Raw genomic sequence first — 21,771 nt, 5'->3', positions numbered from 1 at the left:
CCCGTGACCGCAGATTAGTAGGTGGCCCAAATCTACAGACCGGCCTGTGGCCCATGTCCACAGATTGACGACTCCGCTGGGGAAAATTAGGACACTTGTGTCTTTGTGATCCTTAGAGGTGAAACTCGAACGAGGTCGTGGTTACAGTGCATTAATTGATATTACGGTCATAAGTAGGGTTCCTTGTTCGGGCCCACAACCTAACCCTTTTCGACCAATTGGCTCGTCTCGTCGGCGTGAGTTTTCTCATCCCCGCGTTTCGAATCCTGATTGCGTCAAGCATACCATTGACGTTACACATTTCTGTTTCATCAAAGGGCTTTCATCACCTTCGAGCACGAGACTAGGGCACCCTCCTTACACATTTTGTTTGGATTGGTATCCCTCTCAAAAATCGGGGTTTGATTGCTTGGTGTGTAACCCACCCTTTTAAGCCAAAACCCGTGTCAGCATTATGCCTAATATAATGAAACTGCGAGTGCTTATGTGTTATGTGATCGTAAGTCCTTCCGTGTCATTTCAAACTTTCAAAACACCTTTTGCGCCGTCATAATGGCAATTTCAAACCTCGGTCCTTCGCCGACCGTTGCAAACCCTTTTTTATGTCGTCGTAATGACGACTTTCAAAACCGGTTTTCTACAATCGTTTTAAAAACACCTTTTTGCCCCGTTATAATGGCCATTTCAAACCTCGGTCTTTCACCGGTCGTTGCACGCCTTTCTAGGCCGTCGTAATGACGATTTTTAATCGCGGATTTTATAACCATTTCAAAATATCTTTTTATTCCGTTATAATGGCAATTTCAAACCTCGGTCTTCCGCCGAACGTTGCATTCTCAAAGCACCCTTTTTATGCCGTTATAATGGCCATTTCAAAACCCGATTTTTATAACCATTTCAATTGCACCTTTTCACGCCGTCGTAATGACGATTTCAAACCTTGGTTTTCACAAGCCAATTCGAAATACCCTTTTACGTCGTCATAATGGCCATTTCAAACCTCGGTCTGTCGCCGACCGTTGCATTCTCAAACAGCTCTTTTACGCCGTCGTAATGACGAATTCTACCCTCGAATTTTTATAATTCGAAATCAATTTTCAAACAAAAATGTTTTTCAAACCGTCGTAATGACGATTTCAACCCGTGCAACTTTCCAAGTTTCAAATCTCGTTTTCGAAATCAAATTTGGCTTTTCTAACCCGTCTTAATGACGATTTCAATTCTCACACTTTTCAATTTGCATACCGTCTTTCAAAGGTTAAAACGGTTTTCTAACCCGTCGTATAACGAATTCAATCCTCACAATTTCCGATTTCAAATCATTTGAAAACCAATTTAACCGTTTTCAAATTTAAAATCCAATTTCAAATCATTTGAAAACAAATTTAACCGTTTTCAAATTTCAATTCAAAATCAAATATTTGAAAACCAATTTAACCGTTTTCAGATTTCAAATCAAAACTCAATCTTTGAAAACAAATTTAACCGTTTTCAAATTTTCGACCCAATTTTTAGTCCTTGGAAACAAATTTAACCGTTTTAATGGCAATTGTGATGACGATTCCAAATTCTTCAATTCTCAATTTTCAAATCCGTGATTCAGAATTTCAACAACCATCTTCGGAAACAATCCTTTGTTTTTAGAGCCGCCGCAATTCCAACTCAAATTGTCTTTTGAAAACAAACCTAAGACAACCCTTTCAACTAGCCGACCTTCTAAAGATCATTACTCTTCGGAAGCCGTCCATAAAACGACAAATGAATCTTTTTGAAAATTTCTATTTTCAAAATTTCAGTCCACCTTTCTGATTCAGCCTCGAGTCGATTAGAGTCGAGTCGATTTCAAGTCAAGTCGTCTAGACAACGTCGAGTCTCTGCCGAAGTCAGTACCTACCTTCTGGTCTAGGTCGTGTCGCCTAATTGTCGAGACATCTCCAATGGCGTTAGCAAAGTTGAAACCTGTCGGGTATTAAACCCGTCTTTCCCCTACATTACGGGTCAAAGGTCAAGTTTGCGTACATGTTTTGTCCAACGGTGTTACGCCAGCAACACACCTCCAAATCACGTCAGAAGTCTTCTGTCTAGGTATCACTATGCCAAAGTCGACACTCGAGTCTAAATTCAAAGTCATACACCAAGAGTTCAAACACAAGAGGTCATTCACGATCTTTAATGAACTCATAACCTAGTCACATTGTCGCGCCTTCACGACATAACCGCCTTTAATACATATGTGTCGTACTTGCCTTTGTTTGTGCAATCCCTTGCTAAGACAAGTTATAACGCCTATCGTTATGTCAAATAGGAATCCCTTGGGTGCCATCAATTGCCAACCAGAAACTCAAGAAGCCGATCAATTTGCATCCGCCATGACTTCTGCCGAAACCAACAACATGGTCCTTCGACTCCTGGCTAACGTGGAAGACTTGAACACTCGTCTCTCCCAAGTTGAGGACAAAATGATAACCGGGAATTTTCTCTCTTCTGATTTTGAGCAAAGGGTTAAGCTCCTTGAAAGCCGGCTACTTGCCAACGACAAAACCAACCCTAGTTGGAAGGCTACCAAAACCACTGAAGCCGATTCCTTAGGTTCTCCACCAACCAAAACCAGACGACCTCATAGGTCCTTCCCTGATTCGGGTATGCCTTATGCCACAGCCTTGGAAAGGCTAATGATGTGACCATTATTTTGTTGGAGCTTGTGTCCTCCACAAATTAGTGTGATAACATTTGTAAATCTCTTACAGGTTCACAAGGGTATACTTCGTATTTAAATCAGTTGATTAACGATTACCTAATAACGGTTGGCTTGCTAGAAAGTTTGACGTTATTTCATACAGATGGCGGTGATCAACTGGTCCCTAAAGGTCACACTTATAGGATGTGTTTGAGAGATGTGGTTATAGAAATATAATCACATTGATGCCTTATATGACTAAACAGTTAGTCAATGTGTTGATGAGACAATTATTTAATGAAGATTAAATAATATTAGTTGAGACGAATTAACTGTTAATTCGTAAATTAAATATAATAAGTTATATTTAATTAAATGCATGTAATGTTAGCTTGGACGAATTAATATGTTAATTCGTAATTAAATGTAATCAGTTATATTTAATATCAACAAGATGAATGTGTCATAATGGTAATAGTAAGGGTACTCAAACCAAGAGGTTATGGGTTCGATCCTCACTAGATGACAATTTATATTTAAAACATTTTACATTTTTGAAAACCGAAAATAAGGAATTAAAACTCCTTATTATTTTGGAAAATGGGCCGAAAAAGAGGAAGAATTTTTCTACCCTATTTCACTTCCTCGTGTGTTAAAGGGGAAGTGGGTAGAATTTTTCTAACCTAATTCATTTTTCCCATTTGCTTGCCTCTCATCAAAAACACAAAAACAATAAACCCTAATTGAATTTACTGAAATTTGGGGATCAATTCTAGCAACAAGTTAAGGGCATTTCTCATATCGTCTTGGGTGCAACTAATAGGCGAATATCATTGCGATATTGTTCTTAGGCCGAATTTGCTAGGACCGAAGGTTATTTCTTAATCCTTTACGATCTTGTTTATGCATTTTATTTTATGACTTGTAATTAATCATTATAATTCGTTATAATCCTTAAAATTAAAGGGATGCATACAGATAAATTCCACAAGTGGTATCAGAGCCAAGGCCACGAATTTATTTTGATGATTTTCATAAAAATTGGATGTTAACAACATTAGGGTTTCGAAAATAAGAAAAAAAAAGGTGCGGCTGAAAAAAATTTGTCGAGTGAAAAAAATTTTTTGCCGTTTATTTTTTTCTGTTTTTTTTTTGGTTTTTGTTGTTTTGATTTCCATTTGATTCATACATATTGTTGTTTTAATCAGTTAAGATGATAATAAAATGAATTTGTAGATGTTTTGATTTAATCCGGATTAAATTAAATTGTAAATGGAATCGTCATGTTGATGATATAAAATTCCCTTTTGCTATATAGTTTTTAGCATATACGGTTAATCACGTTTCATTAATTCATATGCTAATCGTGTTCTAATAGCAACTATAAACGATTTTCCTTCATCTTTATGTTTTTGATATTTAGGGCATAATGTCGATTTTAAAAATATTAGGACGGCTGTTTTATTTTTAGCCGTTGAATTTTTTTTTTTCTGTTCGGTTACTGTTCACTGTGAGCAGTTCATAATTTTTTTTTTTTTTTTTTTTTTGATGTGTTTCGGTTTTTAAAGGTAAAAACCGAGTTTAAAAGAAAGTAACGGGCTGTTTTTTTTTGCTTTGCTGTTTTGCCGAGGAAAAAAAAAAAAAATTCTGTTACTGTTACTGTTCACGTTGGGCAGAAATAAAAAAAAAAAATTGTTTTTTTTCCTTTCGTTTTTGCTGAAAAACCGAGAGAAAAGTTTTTTTTATGGGTTGTTTCGGTTTTACCGAGATAATTGTTAAAGAATTTTTTTGTTGTTTTTGGCCAATTAATTATTGTGAAGCGGTTCATAATTAATAGATACCTAATTATTTTAAAGCAGTTTAAAATATTGATGGATTAAATTCATATTACAAGTTTAATATGAATTAAGTTTGAAATTAATGTGATTAATTGAGGAATTGTCACTTAATTTGTTAATTTAAATAGGTGGTTTGGATAAATTAATCAACATAATTAAGGAATTGTGTCATGTACGTTTAATTTATTTTTAGTTGATGCATTTTATTTTTGTTGAATGAATCGTTGAATGAATTTATTTACGTATTTTTTTTTTTGCAACCGGTTGTAATTTGTAATACTTAGTGTGGCCTTAGTCAAATTATGTTTTCGTAATGAAGGAAACATAATTTTTATGTAATTATGAGATCTCGTATCTCCTTTATTTTTCTTTAGTTTTTGGGTTTTGAAATTAGAATTTAATAAATAGGTTTATTATGTAAATTTATTTATTGTAATTTTCAAAGAAGACTAAAGATGGAGATTGGAGCTCACTCCCGCTACATGGATCAAGATGGAACATCGAGACAAGCTTCTCGGGTCCAAGGATGGATTCCAAACTTGTATTTAATGTTCATTTTGATAGGATAGGCCACACTAGGACTTTATTATTGCTTTTACGTTTTTCATTCCTATTGCTTTTCATTCACATGATCGTTTATGCATCATATTCCGCTTAAAACCAAACCACCTACTAAAATGCAAGAAAATTGACACATATAGGTTGTATGTTAGTTTTCATAGACATACAGATGTCACATGTTTATTAAGCCATCATCTTAGTTTATTCATTCACGCGTGCTAGATATTAGTTCACTTAAAATGAATTAAAATAAAGTTGATGGGATCTTCCTCTAAACCGGAAATTGAGATTAGTCTTTATAAGGGCAAACAACTATGAATCCCTTCTTCGTGGTAGGCATAATATCACCCCTTCTACGTTGGGTAAGTAGTTTGTGTTGACTTAGTTTACCTCAACATCATAGTCCGAAGAGTTTCTCGTGATTATGATGGACTAAAGATAGAATTTACAGAAATTTATCGACCAAGAATTCTAACAGTAGAATTAGCTAAAAGGTTAGCTTATCAATTTACAGATAATTGAGTCTTGGGATCATTTATATAATTCTTGAGGAAGGTCAATTGTATAAATGTTTTGAGTCTTCGCGTTATGACACTAGTTCATTAGACTTAAATTAAAATCGTTGCACATGCTTATTATTTTTATTCTTCTTCTCGCAGTGTAGAACACGTTTATTTTGATAATACTGTTACAACAAAATGGCTGGAAATAACGCAATCCCAATGCCTAGTGCCACACTTGATCGCGAGTCCTGGCTGAAAGCTTTCATGGACCACATGAATCGATCCACGCGATCAAGAATGATGGGTCCAACTTTGCGGATCGGGAGGCGGCACTGCGAATCGCCGCCATCGGCCGACGGTAAGCTCAAGTACTTAACTGAGCCAATACCGGTCAACCCAGGCCCCAATGCAGGAGTCAACGAGACAGTTGCTTATAGTGACTTCGTTATGGAAGCGGGTGCGATAAAGAACGTACTCTTCTTTGCAATGGAAACTAATTTGCAGAGACGCTTCATTGCTCAGGGTGCAAACAAGATTTTCACCACGCTCACTAACGAGTTCTCAAAGGCACCGAGGATCGTTACTTATGAGCATACCTGTCGCTTCTTTGATGCGAAACTCCAAAAGGGCCAACCGGTTAGCCCACACATTCTTAACATGATTGAGAATGTCGAGAAATTGGAGGCACTTGATTTCAAAATCAGTGAGAGCATAGTCATTGACCGTATGCTTCATTCTCTTCACGATGGTTTTGCCCTTTTCAGGGCGAACTACTACATGAATGACTTGAAAAAGAGTCCTCATGAGCTACACTCCCTTCTCGTACAGACCGAGAAGGATATGAAATTAAGTGGGAGCATGAAGAAGGATGTTCTCACGATTTTCAACAAGGGTAAAGGTAAGGGCAAGACTCATGGCGACCTAGCTGTAGGTAAGCCAAAGGTTAAGAAGCCAGGAAACGGTAAGAGTGGGCCCGATGAGACTAGTGGATCACAGGGCAAGGCAAAGAGCAAGGGCGGTGACATTGAGTGCCACCATTGTCACAAGACTGGACATTGGAGGAGGAACTGTCCCGTGTACCGTGAGGACATCAAAGCAGGCCGCGTCGTTCCTGTTGGTATGTCATCTTATATTCATATGATTGAGATTAACCATGCAAGTTTCAGAACTTGGGTACTAGATACGAGTTATGGTTCTCATCTGTGTAATCATTTGCAGGGCCTAAGAAACATCACACCTCTCGGAAATGGTGATGTGGACCTGTGAGTCAGGAATGGAGCTAGAGTTGCTGCTGTCTCGAAGGGAACATATGTAATCCAACTCCCTAGTGGTTTTGAGTTATTTTTAAATAACTGTTACTATGTACCCAGTTTGTCTAAGAACATTATTTCAGTTTCCGTACTTGATAAAGACGGATTTTCGTTTTTAATAAAGGATAATAGTTGTATTTTCTCTTTCAATGAAATGATTTATGGTAAAGCGGTTTCCATGAATGGAATTTACATCTTAGATCAAACCACGGAAGTATTACACATGAATAATAAGAAATTAAAGGTTGGTGACAAAGATCAAACCTATCTATGGCATTGTCGAATGGGACACATAAATGAGAAACGCGTAAAGAAACTCGTCGATAATGGGACTATTCCCGCATTCGATTTTTCTACATATGGCACGTGTGAATCATGTCTCATTGGCAAAATGACTCGAATTTCCTTCAAAGGTGTTGGAATGCGCGCTAGTGACCTATTAGGACTCATACATACTGATGTTTGTGGACCTATGTCAATTACCGCTAGAGATGGCTATAGATATTTTTTCACTTTCACGGACGATTTGAGTAGATACGAATATGTCTACTTAATGCATGAAGCATAAAAGTGAGTCCTTTGAGAAATTCAAGGAATACCAGAACAGGGTGGAGAACCAACTGGGTAGAAAGGTTAAAGCACTCCGTTCAGATCGGGGTGGCGAATATCTTTCAAATGAGTTTGATCAACACCTTAAAGACCGTGGAATCGTTCTACAGTTAACTCCACCTGGAACACCTCAATTAAATGGTGTGTCCGAATGGAGAAATCGAACCTTACTTGATATGGTTCGATCCATGATGAGTCACACGGTAGTGCCTGATTCATTATGGGGTTTTGCTCTTTTGTCAGTTGCTCTTATACTTAACCGAAGTCCGACTAAAGCTGTCGACAAGACTCCATATGAAATGTGGAAGGGAACGGTCCCTAACTTGTCCTTTATTCGGGTTTGGGGCTGTGAGGCTTATGTCAAGTGGAGACACGAGGATAAGCTCGGCCCGCGATCGGTCAAGACATACTTTATAGGTTATCCAAAAGGAACATTTGGTCATTACTTCTATTCGCCTACCGAACATCGATTTTTTGTTGCGGCTAGTGCGACGTTCTTAGAGAAAGAATTTCTCGAGAACAAGACGAGTAATAGAACCTTTGAGTTGTCGGAGATTCCAGAACCAACATCCGAGGAATGGATGGAGGAATTTGTTCCTCCAACTGACGATACGGTTAATATTCCTGAGGAACCTAGGAGGTCGGGTAGAGTCTCTCATCCTCCGGACAGATACATTGGTATGGTCGAGGAGAATGACGTTTTACTCCTAGAGAGTAATGAACCCGCTACCTATAAAGGTGCAATGACCTGTTCCGACTCAAAGCTATGGCTAGAAGCCATGCAATCCGAGATGGACTCCATGTATGAGAATAACGTGTGGGATCTAGTTGATCTACCTAATAAGGTAAAACCTCTACAGTCCAAATGGCTTTACAAAATAAAGTGTTCTATAGACGCACAACCAGATACCTATAAGGTACGACTAGTGGCAAAAGGTTTCACTCATGTGCACGGATTGCACTATGATGAAATTTTTGCACCTGTAGTCATGTTACGTTCCATTCGGATAATCTTAGCGATTGCCGCTTTTCATGATTATGAAATTTGGCAAATGGATGTGAAAACCGCCTTCTTAAACGGTTATTTGGAGGAAGAGTTGTACATGGTGCAACCCAAAGGTTTCATAGATCCTGAACATCCTAAGAACGTATGCAAGCTTAAGCGCTCCATTTATGGACTTAAGCAAGCTTCTTGGAGTTGGAATCATCGTTTCGACCAGGTAATAAAAGAGTATGGCTTCACTCGATCGGTCGAGGAACCATGCTTATATATCAAGTCGAGTGGGAGCAAGATTGTATTCTTGATATTGTATGTCGATGACATACTCCTGATTGGGAATGACATTCCTCTCCTATCTTCGGTTAAAGAATGGTTGAAGAACCATTTCCAGATGAAAGATCTGGGTGAGGCACAACGCATTTTGGGAATCCGTATCTACCGAGATAGATCACGACGGACGATATCACTTAGTCAGGAGTCTTGTTTGGATAAGATTCTTGAGAGGTTCAGCATGACCAACTCCAAGAAGGAAAACCTTCCAATGACGTCTGGGATGCAGTTGAGCAAGTCTCAGTCACCCACGACGCCTGAAGGGATTGAGCGCATGAGTCGTGTTCCTTATGCATCTGCAATAGGATCGATCATGTATGCCATGATATGCACACGTCCAGACGTGGCATATGCATTGAGTATGACGAGTCGGTACCAAAAGAATCCGGGTGAAACACACTGGATAGCTGTTAAAAACATCCTCAAGTACCTACGGAGGACTAAGGATTGGGTATTGACTTATGGAGGAGATATTAAGCTATACGCAACCGGTTACGCAGATGCTAGCTTCCAAACGGATCGAGATGACTCAAAATCTCAGTCCGGGTTCGTCTTTACTCTTAATGGTGCTGCGGTCAGCTGGAAGAGTTCCAAACAGAGTGTTGTAGCAGATTCTACCACTGAATCCGAGTACTATGCCGCTTCTGAGGCAGCAAAGGAAGCGATATGGATGCGTCAATTCTTACAAGGACTTACGGTAGTTCCTAGTTCGAATGACCCGATCACCAGGCTAAGGAGCCAAAGTGTAGCAACAAATCTAGACATGTACATCGGAAAGCTCACCTGATCCGTGATTACGTGGAGCAAGAGAAAATAGTGATTGACAAGATTGCGACGGATGATAACATCGCGGACCCCCTCACTAAACCGTTGAATTATGATAAGCATGTAGGGCACGTTATTTCCATGGGAAGTAAACGTGTTCCTGAGTTGTAGTAGTTGATTATGGATTTGATACATTATCTCTTTCATATACTATTTATAACTTCATCGTTTTTATATAATATTTTGTTTTTCATGTGGATTGTACTGACAACTTTGAACGCCACAAAGTGAACTGAATTACATTATATTTTGTTTTGGTCCGTAATCGCCTACAGGAGCTGATAACTCTGGCTATTATATTGTGCAGTCGATTGATGGTGGGTTCAACGAGCCATAAGTCAAACTGTTGACTGATCGATCACAAATGTGAGATTATAACGATACCTCGTAGGACAAATTTTTGTGACAACGTAATGGAGTCCTAAATGTTTAAAAACATTCGGTGCCAGGTCGTGGATAGGACATCCATTGTGTTCCTAGAGTCGATTCTTTTGACTATCGACTGTCTCTTGAGATTAAGGTAGTTTTTGGGTGACTTTGGTTTCTTTCTCACGGTCTGCCGTAACTGGAGGCTAAGTAGATTTTTTCTGGGTCATTTCATACTGTGCTTACATCTGCAGGATTCGAGTTGAGGAAAATATCCAACCCTTATCAGGTATAGTTATTTCGCAGGGCCACTCGAGGAGTTGTAACTGAAATGCATGGCCATGCTCGAATGATGATTCGTTTATCAGTTAAGTTACTCTCTAGTCGGGGAAACCACTCTTGATACAGATCACTTGTAAAATACGACCTTTGTGAATACAGATTTTGCAAATTGTTTTACATTGAGTGGGAGAAATTTTAGGATATGAGAATCGGTTATCGCACATACACTTGTGAGGATAAGTGGGAGTTTGTTGGAGCTTGTGTCCTCCACAAATTAGTGTGATAACATTTGTTAATCTCTTACAGGTTCACAAGGGTATACTTCGTATTTTAATCAGTTGATTAACGATTACCTAATAACGGTTGGCTTGCTAGAAAGTTTGACGTTATTATCATACAGATGGCGGTGATCAACTGGTCCCTAAAGGTCACACCTATAGGATGTGTTTGAGAGATGTGGTTATAGAAATATAATCACATTGATGCCTTATATGACTAAACAGTTAGTCAATGTGTTAATGAGACAATTATTTAATGAAGATTAAATAATATTAGTTGAGACGAATTAACTGTCAATTCGTAAATTGAATATAATAAGTTATATTTAATTAAATGTATGTAATGTTAGCTTGGACGAATTAATATGTTAATTCGTAATTAAATGTAATCAGTTATATTTAATATCAACAAGATGAATGTGTCATAGTGGTAATAGTAAGGGTACTCAAACCAAGAGGTTATGGGTTCGATCCTCACTAGATGACAATTTATATTTAACACATTTTACATTTTTGGAAACCGAAAATAAGGAATTAAAACTCCTTATTATTTCGGAAAATGGGCCGAAAAAGAGGAAGAATTTTTCTACCCTATTTCACTTCTTCATACACGGTTAAAGGGGAAGTGGGTAGAATTTTTCTAACCTAATTCATTTTTCCCATTTGCTTGCCTCTCATCAAAAACACAAAAACGATAAACCCTAATTGAATTTACTGAAATTTGGGGATCGATTCTAGCAACAAGTTAAGGGCATTTCTCCTATCGTCTTGGGTGCATCTAATAGGCGAATATCATTGCGATATTGTTCTTAGGCCGAATTTGCTAGGACCGAAGGTTATTTCTTAATCCTTTACGATCTTGTTTATGCATTTTATTTTATGACTTGTAATTCATCATTATAATTCGTTATAGTCCTTAAAATTAAAGGGATGCATACAGATAAATCCCACATATTTGAGCATATTTAGTCCCTGAATTAGCCTTGTTCCCTTGCTTTTTAGTGCATATTTGGGTCATTTATTGTCTTTAGTCCTTTGTTTTGCATATTCTTTGAGGTTTTGATCCCTTGGTAGGAAAGGAGTGCAAACCTTGCATTTTCATGGCAAAATGAAGCTAAATTGATTGAATTCAATGACCAAGCATCAAAGAGAAGACAATACTAGAAGGCCTTTGTACATATTGTAGTAGATGGGCAATGATGAGAAAAGATCCTTGCATCCCTGAGGAAATCCTCAAGGATTGTATGAAGAGAAAGGAAGAAAAGAAGAAAGGAAGAAGCTGATCTACAATCCGAGTGGATTGCCCATAATCCGCTCATCCAAGACAAGCAATCCGAGCGTCTTCCTCAGAAGGCTGCTAGTCCAAAACCACCACAATCTGCCCGTCCACCCCACAAATCCGCTCGTCCAAAAGACCCACAATCCGCCCGTCCCGTGCTCTGGACGCTCGGATTGTGTGACAACTAATCCGTCTTCTACTTGTTTTATGAAGGATGCGCATACCTCAGGAAAGACTAGCAAAAAGGAGACTCGCATATTTTTCTGAGAGGAGAGATTCCTCAAGGACTTAATCGTCATTTAAGCCCTTAGTAAACCCTAATTTGTGTACCTAATCCCTACTATAAATACCCCATTAGTCTAATGAGATAATCATGTTCTTCTTAGCAATCTCTAGTGTAGTTTATATCAATCTAATCTCTCTTTAATCTTGTAATCAACATTTAATCAAGTCTTAATACAAATCTCATTTCCTTAATCTCTCTTTTATTCATCTTTCATTTTGGGTAATTGAAGATTATTTGGGTTATTATTGGGAGATTGACAACCTTCCAATCAATCATCAAGTACTTCTATTATTCTTTGCTTTATTATTGGAATCATTAGTAGGTATAATTCTCTTAATCCCTTTTTAATTATTGTTAATCATCTTCATTTATTCATCATGTTTTACTTTGTTGGTATGATTGACAACCTTGCTAGCATGTTCAACATGATAATGAGTGAGTAGTTTCCTTAGCTAGGGTTAATGGGTAATTAGGGGAAACCAACATGAGGGATGATTCATGCTTAAATTAATATGTTTTCATAGTTTATTTGCTTGCTTGTTGTGATCTCAACTTATGCACATGTTATGTTTGATGAAATGCGAGCCTATGAATCCTTGCATTTTTTACCCATCACCTATCTTTTCAATGAGACTTGTAAGACATAAACCAACTCGAGTCTCATTAGACCATGCATATAGTTGAGTAGGGAAGATTAAGTCGACTTGTAGGTGTTGTACAATCTAATCGATTCGGCTCCGGGACCCAAACTTTCCTAGGATTGTAAGATATAAACAAACTCGATCCATCACAACAATAATTGCTTGCTTATAATTTGAGAATATGTTTGTATGATCAATTCCCATGAATCCACTATGACCCCATGACACCCTAGTGCCTTTTATCAATCGTTTACACCCCTTTTTAATCATCTTGCTTGTTTACTTTCATTGCTATTTAGTTTAGTGATCTTCTACTTCAAACCCCAATTTGTGACACCGCTAGTTGCAATTGAAAATCTCATCTCAATTCCCGTCCCTTGGGATCCGACCTTTACTTACCTCTTTACTAATTGTAGAGTTGTTTGTGAAGTTATAAATAGTGTTTTGGTCTAGGTGCTCCTAACGACAAGTGCCGAAAACTAAACCTCCCAAGAGAGTCCCGCCAAAAATGGCGCCGTTGTCGGGGACGGTGTTAACTTGATTTAGATTTTCTTAGATTGTTATTAGTTGTGTCTTTATTTGCCTTGGGGAAGTAAAACTCCTCAAGGTTTGTTCTAATTATTTTCAAGTTGTTTGATATTTTGCATGTCTAGAAGATCACAAGGTAACTTGTTACCCTTTGATCACGAAATTGAAAGGACTTTGACAAACAATAGAAGACTTGCTAGAGGAACTTTGAGAGGTATTGGTGAGGTTGTAGATATTCAACCAAACGCTATTGAGTTCGTCAACCCTTTTGCAAGAGAAGGTGAGGAGAACCCAACACAAAATCCAACACTAAATCAACCCACAATGCCTAAATTTTTATCACATTCCGTACCAACCGAGGAGAACCTACCCAATGGTACTCCCACACCATAACACTTAACCGGAAATTTCATTGCCAAATCCGCATTTATCCAATTAGTCGAAAGAAGCCAATTTGGGGGGATGCCTAGTGAAGACCCTCACTCTCACATGGAGACTTTTTGTGACAATTGTGATGCGATTTCTCAAACCGGTGTAACTCAAGACCAAATTCGATGGGTCTTATTTCCTTTTTCTCTAATTGGCACCGCAAAACAATGGTTGAAAGGCCTTGATAAGGCTACTCTCGGAATTGACTCTTGGAAGAAATTGGCTCTAGCTTTCTACAAAAAGTTCTACCCATCGGAAAAGACTAACATGCTAAGAGCTCAAATTACGGGCTTTAAGCAAAGAGATGAAGAATCCTTGTATGAAGCTTGGGAGCGATTCAAGGGAATTTGTCGCTCATGTCCTCATCATGGACTTAGCGAGTGGTTCTTGGTACAACAATTTTGGAATGGTCTTTATGAAGACTCAAGAAACATTCTCAACATGGGATCAAATGGTATGTTCACCGAAGTTGACGATAATCAAACTTGGAACAAGATTGAGGATATGGCGGTCCATAATTCACAATATAGTAGACCTCGCAAGGCTACTAGAGGAGAAAAGCATGAAGTGGACTCTATTACTCAATTGGGTGCTCAAATTAGTGCTCACATTGATACCATCAATTTGAAGTTTGAAAAATCTATGGCTAGACTTGAAGAAGCCTCAAAATCACCAAAGCAACATGTTAATGCCATGACGGCATCTTCATCAATCCCAAGTGGGATATGTGAGAATTGTGGAACTTTGGGACATGACCAAAGTGAATGTAGGGGAACAAATGAACAAGTGAATGTTTTTCAAGCATAAAAGAGTGGTACCCCTTATTCAAATTATTACAATGAAAACACCAAATTCCACCCAAATCTTTCATACAAAAGCCAAAATGTTCAAAACCCTCAACCAACATACACCCCACCTCCCATGAGAAACCAAAATCAAAGACTCTTTTACAACCAAAACCAAGGTTACCAAAATCAAATTCCATACAATCAACAAAATGACCAAGGTTTTGATGTTCAAAAAGCGGTCCTCCAAATGCAAAAGAATCAACAAGAGTTTTTCACTCAAATGCAAAAGGATAGTCAAGCAAAGGAAATTACCATCAACAACATCCTAGCCCACACCAAAATGTTGGAAACCCAATTGACTCAACTAGCATCCTCAAGCTCACAAAGACAAAAGGGGCAATTACCACCTCAAAGTAATCCCCCAAGACATGAAACGGTTAGTGCCATTCACTTGAGGAGTGGTACGAGGTATGAAGCACCAAAGAAGCAAGTTGAGGATGAAGTTGTGGAAGCTAGTGACAAAGAAGAAGTTGTGCAAAACTCCAAGGATGGAGAACCATCAAAAGAAGAAGTTTCAAAGAAAAATGAAGACAAGGCCAAGGAGAAGGAACCCATTGTGATTAGACTTCCTTTTCCAAGTCGTCAAGCCAAGCCCAAATTTGATGACCAACTTGGAAAATTTATGCAAATTGTGAAGAATTTGAAAGTCTTGATTCCTTTCACGGAATTAATCAGTCACGTGCCGGCCTATGCAAAGTACATGAAAGACATCCTTACGAAAAAGAAGTCGATCCGGAAGCTTGAGACTATCGCCTTCACTAAGGTGAGTAGTGCAATCCTTCAAGGGAGTTCACCTCCGAAACTTAAAGATCCGGGAAGCTTCTCAATACCGTGTACCATTGGCAACACTACGATCAACAAAGCCTTATGTGATCTAGGGGCTAGTGTGAGTGTTATGCCGTATTCGGTAAGTAAAAGGTAAGGGATGGGAGAGCTTAAATGTACCAATATCACACTCCAAATGGCCAATAGATCGACGAAGACACCATTAGGGATATGGGAAGATGTTCCTGTAAGAGTTGGGAATTTTTTCATCCCGGTGGACTTTGTCATTGTTGACATGGAAGAAGACTCCAATATTCCAATCATTCTAGAGAGACCTTTCTTGCACACCGCGGGTGCGGTGATAGATGTGAAGCATGGAGAGCTCACTCTAGAGGTGGGAGATGAGAGCATAACTTTTAATCTTGACAAGACCATGAGAGCTCCCCGTTTACATGAACCATGTTTTATGGTTGATCATTATAGCCGGAAGGATGAGAGGAAGAAGTCGGAATTCCAATGGAAAAAGAAAGTTGATGATGCTCCATCAAAAGAGCAAGTGAATTTTAACAAAGAGAGCTTGAAAAGCTCACCCATGACAAGTGAAGAGGATGGCCTCATTGGCCAAGACAAGAAAGGAGGAGAGTTGTCTCTATCAGCTCAAGAGATTTGTAATGATCAAGTAGATGAAGTTTGTGGTCTTTGGGACGATGAGTTTGAAGGGATTTTCAATCCCTACATTGGTAATGCTATCGATCAAGACCAACATGAAGGACAACAAGTGTAAAGATCTATTGAGGATCTTTATCATGATAATGAAAAAGCTTTTGACTACTTCTTCAAGGTGTTGAGCAACATCAACAACACCTTGAACATGCCCCCATGACATCTCACTAAGGATGAGAGTTTGGTGGAGTCCTCTCCAAACCACCATTTGTAAATATTTCTAACTCCCTAACTTGCATTTTAATTTTTACATTGCATTTTTGTCATTTTTGGATTTTTGTGCCTTGATCAAGATATTCATCATTTTTGAGAGAAGTGAGGGATGGACTAATGATTTTATTGATGTGTAGTGCTTTAACTTAGTGTGGGGATAGCAATTGCCTAGGCTATTCATGCCTTTGTAGTGCCCCTACAATGAAGAACACGGGATTTGAAGAATGAATATGACACGGGATATGCAAGTGCACGGATGGACCTGAATCCGGGTAGACCAGGAGGAATCCGAGCGTCTTTTGGGTAATCCGCTTGTCTTATAGGAATCCGAGCATCTGTAGAGGAATCCGTCCGTCTAAATGAGCTGCAAAATCAAAAAATTTAATTTGGTCTGTTAGAGAATCCGAGCGTCCAAGCTGAGAAGACGCTCGTCTGAAAGAATCCGCTCGTCTTTGTAGAAAGACGCTCGTCTTTCTGACAAGGCAAATTTAGAAAAGTTCATGTAAGAGAATCCGCTCGTCTTTGAGGAAAGCCGCTCGTCCTGAATTGCAGAATCGGCTCGTCTTCACAGAAAGACGCTCGTCTTTAGGCGAGTTTTCCTGAAGCTAAATTGAGCAGAATCCGAGCGTCCCGAAGGGAATCCGCTCGTCTTCCCCCTGCAGTTTTGAATTTTTCGGGTGTTTTAAATACCCCTTCCCACATTCATCCATTCATTCAAACATTCAAACATTACCCATAAACCCCAAAACCCTCATCCTCTCCATCACCAAAAAAAAAATTTCCTCAACCAAATTCAACAAAATCAAATCCAAACTTCCTTGCAACAACAATTAATCACTCCTTTTGCAACAATAATCAATCCCAGCACCAAAATCTTCAACCTTTGAGTCGATTTTTGAAATACAAAGACAAATCCTTTCATCTTAAAATCGATTTGGGTATAATTAGAAATTGAAGATTTTCAATCTTTTCTTGGTGTAATCAACAATGGCAAGAACAAAGGAGCAACAAAGGCACTCAAGGCAAAGACACTTTCGAAAAGGCAACAAAGCCTTCAAGCAAAGAAAGCTTCAATGGCTATGGTAGTTTCTACTGCAAACTTGGAAGTTCAACAACAATAAGATCCTCCCTTGGAAGCAACAACATCAACAACTCCGGAAATTGCTCAATTATCAAACTATCCGGAGGTAATTTTCATTTCTAACTTCCATAGGGATACATTTGCCAAGTATGCTAAGAAAGCCATTCTTGTTGGAGCTTTGTCCTCCAGTTAGTGCGGATAACGTCATTACACATACACTTGTACGGACAAGTGGGAGCTTGTTGGGGCTGGTGTCCTTTACAGTTAGTGCAAGGACTTATAAATCTCTAAAAGGATCAAAGGGTATACTTTTGTATCATAATCAGTTGGTCCACGTTTATCAATAACGGTTGGCTTGCTAGATAAGTTTGACGTTATTGTCATACAGATGGCGGTGATCAACTGGTCCCTAAAAGTCACACCTATAGGATACGTTTGAGAGATGTGACGGTATGAAAATACAGTCATGTAGATGCCAAATTTTGACTAACCAGTTAGTCTGAGTTATTTGACTAATAATTTGTCAAAATGTGATGTTGAGATATTTTATTTAATACGGATTAAATAATAATGGCTAAGGCGAATTAAGCAGTTAATTCGTAAATTGAATATAAGCATTTTATATTTAATTAAATGTATATTGAATATAATTATACAATATCGTTTTTGTCGGACATGTATTAATGTTTCAACTAATCCGTATTATTAGTTGATGCTTTAATAACCGATAACCGATGACGATTTATAACAAAACCGCGTCATATACATTTTAGCGATTTGCGAACCAGACCATGAGCTAAATCTAAAAGGAAGTGGAAGCCCACTTCCCAAGATAGCCCATGGCCGGCCGGTTGAGAGAGAACAAAAGAGAGGTTCTCCTCTCTTTTGTAACCTAATTCATTTTACACAAAATTTTAGGGTTTTGAGAAAATTGCCTCTCAAAATTCGGATCTCTCATCCAACGAAAACTCACAAAACAATCCTCTCAATATTGCAAGGCAATTAGAGGATTCTTTCTAGCACAAGGGCATTTCTCGGACGATCTTGGGTGCATCATTTAGGAGGAGATCTACTTTGATCTCTCATTGCCAATTTGCACTAGGACCGAAGGTTAATTCTTATCTTTATCGTTTCATTGTTGTTTTCGTTTATGACTATAAATCACGTATTAAATTTGCGTTATAATCCTTCAAATTATGGGTTTTATACGGATATTTCCCTTCAAGTGGTATCAGAGCGAGGCCACGTAAATTTTTCTATGTGATTTTCATCAAACGAATTTTGAATCGATGGATTTTTCTTTAAATTTTTGTCTCGGCAGCCATTGTTCATCACGTCAGATTTTTTTTAATGTTGCGTTTTTTTTCTGTCTTGGGAACCGTGTCAAGTATACACGGTATTGGTTGTTGTTTGTCTTGTTTATGATTTGATCTTTGCATATTGTTTTTGTAATCGATATTCATTACAATATGGTAAAGATCTATCTTTGGTTTGCATAAAATTTCATGCGACACATAAAAAATTTTTTTTGTCACGGCTGAATTTTTTTTTGTGTGCGTTGGAAATTGTGCCTTGTGACGATCTTTTGTTTTTCGATTTGTTCATTGCGTATTGTTATTTTAAACGATAATTATAACAATATGTGAAGATCATGTCAATTGTAATTTTGCTTTAATACGGATTATGTTCCATTGCAATTGAGTTTTGTCAAATCGATTTTGCGCGAGTTTTATTGTTTTTGGGTTTTCCCCCTTTTGCTCTCGGCATTAGCTGAAAAAAAAAAAAAAAAAAAAAAAATTCTGTACTGTTCACGGTCAGTCCGTGAAGAAAAAAAAAAATTTTTTTGCTTTGTTTTTTTTTTTCGGCCTTTATTGCATAATACGGATTTATGCACTCGCTTGATAGTGAAACGGTTCACCCACGAACAATTTAGTTACTTTAAAACAATTTAAAGTAACGGATTATCACGAATTAAAATTAAGTTGATGAAGCGGTTTTGTCACATAATTTTAATTGTTAAAAGGTGGTTTGGATAATTTAACATAATTACGGAATTATGTCACGAATAAATTTAATTTAGTTGATGCATTTTATTTATCGTTCTTGTTTATTTTGAATGCTTTTAATTACGTATTTATTTATTTTTGCAAACGGTTGTAACTTAGTGTGGCCTTAGTAGAACGTGTTACCGTAATGATGGAACACGGTCTTGGTTGTATTTTGAGATCTCGTATCTCCTTTTATTTCTTTTAATTACAGTTTTTATTTAGAATGTAAATAGGTTTATATTTTGTAAATTTTAATTGTAATTTTGAGAAGACTAAAGAAGGAGACCGGATGCTCACTCCCGCTACATGGACAAAGATTGAACATCAAGACAAGCTTTTCGGGTCCAACGGTGGATTCCAAAGTTGTATTATGTTCTTTTTACTAGGATAGGCCACACTAGGAATTTTATTTACGTATTGCATTCATTTATTTATTTTATCGTAACGATAGTATGCATCATTTTCCGCCTAAAACCAAACCACCTAATTATTGCATGAAAACTGACTCATGTAGAGGTCACGCGTTAGTTTTCTATGACATTCTTATGTCACACGATTTAAGCCATCATCTAAATTAATTCATTCACGCAGTTGCTAGTTATTCGTTCACTTAAAATGAATTGAAACTTAGTTGATGGGATCTTCCTCGTATAAACAAAAATTGAGAACGGTCTTTATAGGTCAAACTTCAATGAATCCCTTCTTCGTCGGTAGGCATAATATGACCCCTTCTACGTCGGGTAAGTTGGAACCGATTGACTTATTTTATCTCAACACTATGGTCACTCGTACGATCCTGTGATCATGGTGGACTATAGATAGGATTTACGGAAATCTATCGACCAAGAGTTTTTACGGAAGAACTAGCTAAACAGTTGGCTTATCAATTTACGGAAATTGAGTCTTGGGATCACTTGTATTATTCTTGAGGGAGATCAATTATACAAGTGCAATGAGTCTACACGATTAAAATGAATTTTAATAGACTTAAATCACCTCGATGAGTTGCTTATTTCGTTTTGTGTTTTCTTTCTTTTTCAGTGTAGATCACGTTCACATAAACTGCTAATAACAATATGGCTGGTCACTTGAACGACCCAATGCCAAGTGCCACATTGGACCGTGAGTCCTGGCTTCGAATCTTCATGAATCGGATGAATCGATCAACTCGATCAAGAATGATGGATCAAACTTCGCGGATGGGAGGCGGCATTACGGAATCTTTGCCGCTGGCGACGGAAGCTCAAATTCTGCTTGAGCCCATGCCGTCAAACCCCGGGCCCCACGGCCGGAATTAACGAGATCGACAAGTATAACGATTTCGCCTTGGAAGCGGGTGCGATTAAAAACGTACTCATTTTTGCAATGGAACCCAATTTGCAGAAACGCTTCATAGCCCAAGGTGCAAACACGATTTTCACCACGCTCACCAAGGAATTCTCGAAAGCACCGAGAATCGTGACCTATGAGCATACCACTCGCTTCTTTGATGCGAGACTCCAGAAGGGCCAACCGGGTAGCCCACACATTCTCAGCATGATTGAGAATGTCGAGAAGCTGGAGACGCTTGATTGTAAGATCAGCGAGAACATTGTTATTGACCGCATGCTTCACTCACTCCACGATGGTTTTGCGCAATTTAGAGCGAATTACTATATGAATGATTTGAAGAAAAGTCTCCATGAACGCACTCCCTTCTCGTACATGCACCGAGAAGGACATGAAGTTCGGTGGGAGCATGAAACAGGATGTTCTCGTTGTGTCAAACAAGGGCAAGGGTAAGGGCAAAGTTCAGCCAGGCCTAGCAGTAGGCAAACCGAAGTTTAAGAAGTCGGGTTCAGGTAAGAGTGGGCCTGGTGAGTCGAGCACCTCATCAGGCGCGACAAAGAGCAAGAATGAAAACATGGAATGCCATCATTGCCACAAGACTGGGCATTGGAGGCGTACATGTCCTGTTTATCATGAGGACTTAAAGGCAGGTCGTGTTAAACCTGTTGGTATGTCTTCTTCTTCTACTTTTATTCATATGATTGAGATTAACCACGCAAGTTACGGAACTTGGGTACTAGATACTCTTGGCTGTGGTTCTCATCTGTGTAATCATGTGCGGGGGCTCAAAACATCGAACCCCTCGTAAAGGGTGAGGTGGACTGCGTGTCGGGAATAGAGCACGAGTGGTCTGCCGTCTCGAGGGAACATACGTGATCCGACTTCCTAGCGGATTTGAGTTATTTTTATATAATCTGCTATTATGTACCAGTCTTTCCAAAAACATTATTTCGGTTTACGCACTTGACAAACTTGGATTTTCATTTGTAATAGAGAATAATACTTGCATTTTCTCATTACAC

The 21,771-nt window shown here is 38.4% G+C and overlaps 1 non-coding gene across 1 annotated transcript; it reads right to left on the bottom strand.

The window, feature by feature from the left end:
* Positions 1-14,009: 14,009 nt before the first annotated feature.
* Positions 14,010-14,116, bottom strand: LOC141616031 (small nucleolar RNA R71). The gene has a single exon (XR_012530408.1). It is a non-coding gene; the product is annotated as a small nucleolar RNA R71 (small nucleolar RNA).
* Positions 14,117-21,771: the final 7,655 nt, after the last annotated feature.

This window comes from Silene latifolia, chromosome 11, assembly GCF_048544455.1.
Source record: "Silene latifolia isolate original U9 population chromosome 11, ASM4854445v1, whole genome shotgun sequence".
Taxonomy (NCBI): domain Eukaryota; kingdom Viridiplantae; phylum Streptophyta; class Magnoliopsida; order Caryophyllales; family Caryophyllaceae; genus Silene; species Silene latifolia.
Note: the sequence above shows the minus strand (reverse complement) of the source record. Positions and strands in the feature narration are given on the sequence as shown.